Source organism: Polypterus senegalus, chromosome 2, assembly GCF_016835505.1.
Source record: "Polypterus senegalus isolate Bchr_013 chromosome 2, ASM1683550v1, whole genome shotgun sequence".
Classification (NCBI taxonomy): domain Eukaryota; kingdom Metazoa; phylum Chordata; class Cladistia; order Polypteriformes; family Polypteridae; genus Polypterus; species Polypterus senegalus.
In genome coordinates this window covers 49,021,122-49,030,445 of record NC_053155.1, presented here as the reverse complement: position 1 = coordinate 49,030,445, position 9,324 = coordinate 49,021,122, and positions in this window count along the sequence as shown.

Here is a 9,324-nt window from a genome sequence, read left to right as displayed (position 1 = left end):
CGGACTCGTCAAACCGAGGACACTTCCTCGGCGTGGCCTTTCTTGGCGCCATGCGGTCCCGGCGCCTTCAGCAGCGGCCTGCTTGTAGGAGACCGCTGCACTCGTTGTAGGCACGCCACCTGCCCGCATCAGGGAAACATGGCCTTCCTGCGGACCCCTGGCGGTCCGTGGGGTTCCTTTACCCCGCGGGGCTGTGTGCACGCAGCACCCGCGGCACGTGGGTGGGGTCCCCTGCTGTGCGGGCCGTCCACAACAAATTTGTTTGTTGCAGGTCCCCGCCTTGCAACAGGCGGAGCATCCTGCCGACTACGCCAGATGTCAGCGGCACCCGGGCACAGACAGGCAGACATCTTGTTTTGCACAAACCACCACACGTTTATTTACAATATGTACAAACTATGGTCACAAAGACCCCAGTCTATTTGGTCACTCAGACCCAGTTTAGTGCACAATACCCCAAACAGTCCTCAAAGTCCTGGCCACAATGCCTTTCTTGGGCCGCCTCCACTCTCCACTGCTTCGTCCTCCTTCCACCCGACTCCAGCTCCGAATGAATGGAGGCGGCCCCTTTATAGATGACCGGATGAGCACCTGGTGTTCCCGGCATTCCTTCTCTGACCACGCCCCAGCGTGGCGGAAGTGTCGGCTGTCCTCCCGGCTGCTCTCCGGGCATCCTCAAAGTCTTCCCCAGCACTTCCTGGTGTGGCGGGAGTGCTGGGGAAACAAGTCCCAAGGCATTGGGGCCTCCTGGCGGTGACCCGGGCTCCTACAGGGAAGGGCTTCCATGCCCTTGACCCGTGGCCCCAAAGCAACCCGGAAGGCAAACCCCGTGATCCAGGCAGGGCTCTGACCCTCTTCCGGTCCCTCCTGGCGTCGGCCGGGCCATGGCCCCTGGCATCCCTGACAATATATATATATATATATATATATATATATATATATATATATATATATATATATATACACACACACACACATTATATATACAGTATATATATATATACAGTAATCCCTCGCTATATCGCGCTTTGACGTTCGCGGTTTCGCTCTATCGCGGATTTTATATGAAAGCATAACTAAATATATAGCGGATTTTTCGCTGCTTCGCGGGCTCTGCAGACAATGTGTCTTTTTTACTTCCTGTACATGCTTCCTCAGTTGGTTTGCCCAGTTGATTTCATACAAAGGACGCTATTGGCAGATGATTGAGAAGCTAACCAATCAGAGCACGCAGTTAAGTTCCTGCCTGCTGAATGCGGTGTTAACCAGGAAGTCTCGTCTCGCTCATTCAGCATCAACGTGTTTCGCTGTGTAAAGAGTTGTGCTCTTTTGTGTTTATCTTTGTGCATAGTCAAGCCCTTCATTATGGCTCCAAAGCGATCTGCTACTGCTTCAGGGCTGTGCCCAGCGCAAAGCGGAAGATGTTAATGATTGCCGAAAAGGTAAACGTTTTGGATTTGTTGAAGGCTACGATTCTTTTTATTTAAAAAGTAGGAAAGGAATATAAGATCTACAGCCACAGTGTCCTTTTAACCAGGGTGCAAAACGAGTTGTAAGTGGATGTAATAAGGCAGTAGTCCGGATGGAATCTGCTTTAGGGATTTGGATTGAAGACTGCCAGAAGAAGAACAACGGCAGTGCTACACAATCGCCTGAAGTGGCTCCTTTAGGGGGCTCTAACGCTCTCCTTTGTTGTGCAGTAAAATAAAACTCATTGTTATCAGACAAGTCATCGTGTCATTGTTGGTGAGTAACCATAATTAATTTTCTACTTACAGTACTTAGTACATGTACGTACGTTTAGTGTCACTGTACACACATTTACTGTATACTATTTTTCTTGCATTGTACGTATTTATTGCTGGTGGCCTGTCTATCGTAATGGCTGTAACATGTGATATCGGAGACACTCAATATCTTTAAAATAATATTTAGGTTTTACTGTATATAAACAGTGTGTTTATATACATAATTTCAGTGAATCTTACCTAATATCTAAGAGAATACAACGGGATTATGCTGTATAACTCTGCGGGGAATATTTATAAACAGTGTGGCAGAGTTTTAAGGGCTTAAAATATATAAAAATAACCATACAAACATATGGTTTCTACTTCGTGGATTTTCACCTATCGCGGGGGGATCTGGAACGCAACCCCGTGATCGAGGAGGGATTACTGTATACTGCTCAAAAGAATTAAAGGAACACTTTTTAATCAGAGTATAGCATAAAGTCAGTGAAACTTATGGGATATTAATCTGGTCAGTTAAGTAGCAGAGGGGGTTGTTAATCAGTTTCAGCTGCTGTGGTGTTAATGAAATTAACAACAGATGCACTAGAGGGGCAACAATGAGATGACCCCCAAAACAGGAATGGTTTAACAGGTGGGGGCCACTGACATTTTTCCCTCCTCATCTTTTCTGACTGTTTCTTCACTAGTTTTGCATTTGGCTACAGTCAGTATCACTACTGGTAGCATGAGGCGATACCTGGACCCTACAGAGGTTGCACAGGTAGTCCAACTTCTCCAGGATGGCACATCAATACATGTCATTGCCAGAAGCTTTGCTGTGTCTCCCTGCACAGTCTCAAGGGCATGGAGGAGATTCTAGGAGACAAGCAGTTACTCTAGGAGAGCTGGAGAGGGCCATAGAAGGTCCATAACCCATCAGCAGGACCAGTATCTGCTCCTTTGGGCAAGGAGGAACAGGATGAGCACTGCCAGAGCCCTGCAAAATGACCTTTAGCAGGCCACTGGTGTGAATGTCTCTGACCAAACAACCAGAAAGACTTCATGAGGGTGACCCAAGGGCCCCATGTCCTCTAATGGGCCCTGAGCTCACTGCCCAGCAGCATGCAGCTCGATTGGCATTCGCCATAGAATACCAGAATTGGCAGATGCACCACTGGTGCCCTGTGCTTTTTACAGATGAGAGCAGGTTCACCCTGAGCACGTGACAGAAGTGAAAGGGTCTGGAGAAGCCATGGAGAACATTATGCTGCCTGTAACATCATTCAGCATGAGCAGTTTGGTGGTGGGTTAATGATTGTCTGGGGAGGCATATCCATGGAGGGTCACACAGACCGCTACAGGCTTGACAAAGGCACCTTGGCTGCCATTAGGTATCAGGATGAAATCCTTGGACCCATTGTCAGACCCTATGCTGGTACAGTGGCTCCTGGTGCATGACAATTCCTGGCTTCATGTGGTGAGAGTATGCAGGCAGTTCCTGGAGGATGAAGGAATTGATCCCATTGACTGGCCACCACACTTTCCTGACCTAAATCCAATAGAACACCTCTGGGACATTATGTTTTGGTCCATCCAATGCCACCAGGTTGCACCTCAGACTGTCCAGGAGCTCAGTGATGCCCTGGTCCAGATCTGGGAGGAGATCCCCCACAACACCATCTGTCATCTCATTAGAAGCATGCACTGATGTTGTCAGGCATATATACAAGAACACAGGGGCCATACAAAGTGCTGCGTACAATTTTGAGTTGCTGCAATTAAATTTTGGCAAAATGGACTAGCCTGCCACACAATTTTTTCACTCTGATTTTTGGGGCGTCTTTGAATTCAGGGCTCTGTAGGCTGATCATTTTCATTTCCATCAAACGATGTGGCATCCTTTCGTTCCTAACACATTACTCAGTCTATATCAGTATAGATATCCAGGAGGATTTCTTTTTTCCTATTGAGATCTGATGTGTTTTCAAAGTGTTTCTTTAATTTTTTTGAGCAGTTTATATATATATATATATATATATATATATATATATATATATATATATATATATATATAATATATCAAAATACCCGAGCTTCACAGCAGCGACGCACTGCCTTAAAAGTTTTATTAAGAAGAAAATTAAACCTTTTTAAACTGAGGTAAAATATACCAATAATTATTTGTTAAGGATCTCTTTGTATACCACATTGTGAGTTCGGCCCTCTGGTTGTAATATGACCAAGCTGTGCGCTGAGCTTCGTTGGCCATGTGAACAGTAATCTTGTTTCAAATCTCACAGCTTGGATTGATGCTGTCATAATCGGTTTGAGTTTCATGGTTTGTTTCAATTACGACAGTATTTGTAGGACTTGTGTTGAAGAGACATTCAGAATCTGTCAAGCGTTGTAAGTATACAACCAGTTTCATCGATAACTTCACATCCAGCTTTTGAGAGTTTAAACATTCATAAACATCAAAGTGTCCACTACTGAAATCGTCACCTGTCAATCTAAGATGTTTAAGAGGCATTGGCGGTTGTCCAAAGGTGTAAAATATTTGGCCATTTCGGTACACTTGAAAGCGACAACCAAACAATTCAGCGGCAGCCATCAACTCGCATGCAGATGCATAGGTGAAGGGCTTAAGCATTTCACTCCTATAGTGTTCCTGTGTAGTATAATTATCTCCTGTACCATCATCAGTCCACACCTTGAACCTGTCCCAGTCATTCAATACATAAGACACAATGTTTCTCCAGATATCAGGAGTGAGCCTGATATGGCTGTGCAATATGTATTAAAGAGAATGGAAAAGATAGGTGCCATCTCCAGGCCTGGAAACCACTCAGTAAGTGACAGTTTTTTGATCGATGGTGGTCACCTCGATAGACATGTTAATGCGAGTACGGTTAGAATGATAAAGGAAATGGGTACCTGAACAATGTAAAGTAAGTCTAAAATACCTACACAATAACTATAATCGTAATAAATGAAGAATAAAACAGCGGAGAAGCCGTGGATTAAATAAAAACGCTGTAGTTATCAGCAGGGAGACGTGAATCCCGTGGCGAAGCAAGGAAGGGAATGAAGAGACTGGAGCGACGGACGGCCTTATATAGGCAGGCAGCCAACAACGTGGGAGGCGTTGGAATGGAGGACCCAATGCCGCCTCACACGGTGACTGAGCTGCAGGCTATGGACCAAATTTCTTGAAGATGGGCCCATAAGTAACAAAGACTGTTGAAAAGTTCAATATGGCGGCCGACAGTGGCATCATACCACCGAAATAAGTACCAAATTTCAGCCTTCTACCTACACGGGAAGTTGGAAAATTAGTGACGTTGGAAAGTTCAATATGGCGGCCGACAGTGGCGTCATACCAACGAAATAAGTATGTACATCGGTTTCGGTTAGCACAGGGAAGCCGCCTACCAAATTTTGTGAAGATTGGGCCATAAATAAGAAAGTTCAACATGGCGGACGTTGTCGACCATTATCGACCGTTATGACCGTTACATGTAGAATTTCGAAATGAAACTTGCTTAACTTTTGTAAGTAAGCTGTAAGGAATAAGCCTGCCAAATTTCGGCCTTCTACCTAAACGGGAAGTTGGAGAATTAGTGATGAGTGAGTCAGGGCTTTGCCTTTTATTAGTATATATATATATATATATATATATATATATATATCTAGCAAAATACCAGCTTCACAGCGGTGAAATACTGTCTGAATATTTTTATTAATAAAAAAGTAAACATTTTTAGACTGACGAAAATATGTAAAAAATTAATTGTTAAGGATCTCTCTGTATACCACGTTGTCAGTTCAGCCCTCTGGTTGTAATATGACTAAGCTGTGTGCTGAGCTCACTCTTGAGCATGCAACATACAGTTGGAAATGTGAAAAGCAATCCCGCCTCAAATCAATGCCAACCTTTTGTAGTGTTTGTCCCTGAGACTTATTAATTGTCATTGCGAAGCAGAGCCTTACTGGAAATTGAACGCGTTTGAATTGAAATGGGAGATTAGATGGTAAAATGGGGATGCGAGGAATAAAAACTGTGTCACCTGAGGCACTGCCAGTAAATATAGTTGCTTCAATTAGGTTTTTTTGTAGAGATGTGACCTGAAGTCTTGTGCCGTTACAAAGTTTGGTGGTTGTAAGTTTCTGCTTCCTTGGCAAAGGTCGTAAGCGAAAGAAGACACCGCAGTGAACACAGAAGAGAACCCGTGGATTAAATAAAACCTACACAATAACTGTAACAATCGTAACAAATAAACAATAAAATAGAAGAGAACCCGTGAATTAAATAAAAAGGTTGCTTCGTTGGTGAAGCAAGGAAAAAAGACTTTCTTATATTTCGTTCGTTTTTAAAACAGTACAGAAGCTGTGAGAAAGCTGCTTCCTTGGCGAAGCTCGTAAACGAAAGAAGACACCGCAGTGAACACAGAAGAGAACCCGTGGATTAAATAAAACCTACACAATAACTATAAAAATCGTAATAAATGAACAATGAAACAGCGGAGAACCCGTGGATTAAATAAAAAGGCTGCTTCGTTGGCGAAGCAAGGAAAAAGGACTTTCTTATATATATTCTTCGCAAAGTAAGGAAACAACTTCTACCTACTCGGGAAGTTGGAGAATTAGTGATGAGTCAGTCAGTCAGTGAGTGAGTCAGTGAGGGCTTTGCCGTTTATTAGTATAGATATACATACACTTTGGTCTTTACACACACAAGAATAACTATAAAGCAAGAAAATTAAAAAGAAATAAAATTTCTGTCAGCGAGGCATTATGATCACGTCACATGTGCTACGTAACATTAGAAACATTAGTAATTGTATCTGTCTCACTGTCACTATTTGCTCCTTACACAATAAATTGCTTTATACTGAGCATTTTCTGCTCCTGTGGATGCTAAATTTGCTCAAATAGCCATCTACCAAATGATGAACTGATGAAACAGCTACTGTTCACACTTTGATAATTAACAGGTATATGTTATGCCCAGGTTTACAACAGCTTTGGCATCTCTTGAAACAGGGTCATCGATAGTCATTAAACCGAGGATGGACTAGTGCAATGAAGATGCACAACAACAAGATTGATGTATCAATATATGCATTGTGCAGTTAATTCCAAACAACAAAGTAGTGTTCAAATAAATAAAGCTTTAGAGAGAGGTTTGCCTTGTTCTTCAAATCGTTATAAGCGGAGCCACACAAAGTTTGACTTAATAAAGACAGCCTTACCTGTGAAGCAGATCTGGAAAAAAAGCAGAGAAGTATTTGCAATCTCTACCACACTACCTGGTAATTTATTTCATGGTTCTTTTCATGCAAAAAAACCTGCTAACATTTAAGCAATATTTGCCTTTAAATTTCCAACTGTGTTCCGGTGTTGTTGTTAAAGATTTTTTTTAAAGTAACAACTAGTATCCTTTGTACAAATTCCCTTTATAATTTTAAATACCTTGATCATGCCACTTCTTAATCTTAATTTGCTTAAACTGAAAAGGTTTAGCTCCTTCAATCTCTCCTCATTGCCTATATATGTCAGTCCCGTAATTGGCCTATTCACTCTTCCTTGTACTGTCTCTTGTACCTCTCATTGTGTATTTAAATCTAACCCACAAGAGGCTAAGATTGTTTTTGAGAAATAAATGTAATGTAAAAATGTGCTTAAACTAGTGCTGGGCGGTATACCGGTTCATACCAAAAAACATTTTTTAGTTTTGTTATAATATGAAAGTTTCTTATACCACAACACCGGTTTAAATTGCCTAAACAATGTTCGGAATGTGGCGCAGCAAGAAACTTTTTAAGGGGAACCTTTTTCACTGCTACACCGCAAACACATACAACGGAGTACATGCGTTAGTGGAGGTGTTGCGCGGGGGCTCTTTTTCACTGCTACACCGCTAAACAGACATGCAACGGAATACATGCGGTAGTGTAGGTATTGCACAGTGAAAATGGACAGAGAACATTCCGAAACTGAAGCTGTAGCTGACGATAAAGTTGAACATGATGACACAGAAGAACTTTTGCTGGAAAAAGGAGTCACGTCTGTTGTCTGGAGATACTTTGGATTTAAAAGGTCGGATGTGGACCATTATGTTCAAATGTGTGAATACTGTTTCTATACTACTGGATAATACTGCAAGCCAAGTTATATTTGTTTTATTTTTTTCACTACTATCTATCTATTGTACCTGGGTACTGTGTAATAGTATGACGACATGTTGACTTTATTCTCGACATTTCCACTATAATCTCGACGCTTTTGACGAGAATAGTCGTCATGTTGACTTTATTTTCAACAGTTCTACTTTATTCTCCCCGTTTATGTCGAGATTAAAGTCGACATGTTGACTTTATTCTTGTAATTTGTCTTTAAAGTAGAACATCGTAAACTAAACTTCATCTTAAAATGAATATTTAATTTACTATATTTTCTCAAACCCCATCGTAAGTTATGTAGCACATTAAATGCTTTGTGTTAAGTGTTCCCTGAGCCATGTTAATCGCTACATGCTTCTTAAACTGACTTCCTTTTGCACTAAGAGGAGCCGCAGGCAGCACACACCTGCTCCCTTAACATTTAGAATGCTCAGATAAGTGCTTGATATAATTTTAATGATGAAATGCATTAAAGCATGTATTAATCATGTGGGGACATGGTGGCGTGGAGGTTGCACTGCTGCCTCACAGCAAAGGGGTCTCGGGTGTTCCCCGCTTTGAATTTGCATGTTTTTCTGGTGGGTTTACTCGGCGTGCTTCAGTTTCCTTTCAAAGTCATGTAGGATGTAGGGTTCTGTTATGCTATATTAACCCTGCTAGTGTATGTACTGCTCATATTCACCCTGCAATTTGCAGGCATCTCGTTCAGGATTTGCTCCTGCCTCGCACACAGTGCTTGCTGGGATGGGCGCAATCCTGAATGGATGGCATATTTAAACATGGATAATGAAGATTTTTTTAAAGTTCTGAACACTCCGTTGTCTAAATTTATAACAAGTTTTAATTTCACAAAGACGTTTATCTTGTGGTAATTTGTTATGTGGAGAAAGAAAAAGGATAGGAACTGGGGGTTTGGTACATCAGATAGACAGCATGCATGCAATAAAGAAAGCCCACTCAGAACAACATCCATTGATTTCCGTGTTCGTGTCTCTGCCCACCAGATCACGAACCCAACATTTACACAATATTAAAGTTAAACCTATGCAATACCCATTCATACATCCAGTTTTTTGAAGCCTCGTCACACTTGCCATAAAGTTTACACTGAACGTACCCCTGGGGACTCCTGCAAGGGAGCAGCACTACCACCTCACTACCATGCATGTTTAATACCTGCTTTAATGCATTTCATTATGAAAATGATATAAAGTATTTATTTTAGCATTCTAAATTTTTAGAGTGCAGGAATATCATGAAGTGGATGTATTCTGTGCTGCGATCCCTGCCTGCGCCTCTGTGGACACTTTTTCTATGGTGTCGTTTCTTGTGACTGAAGACAGAGAGATATAATTAAAGTTAGTAAAATTCTTTTATTGATACAAACCAGGCAAAGGTTAAATGACAGA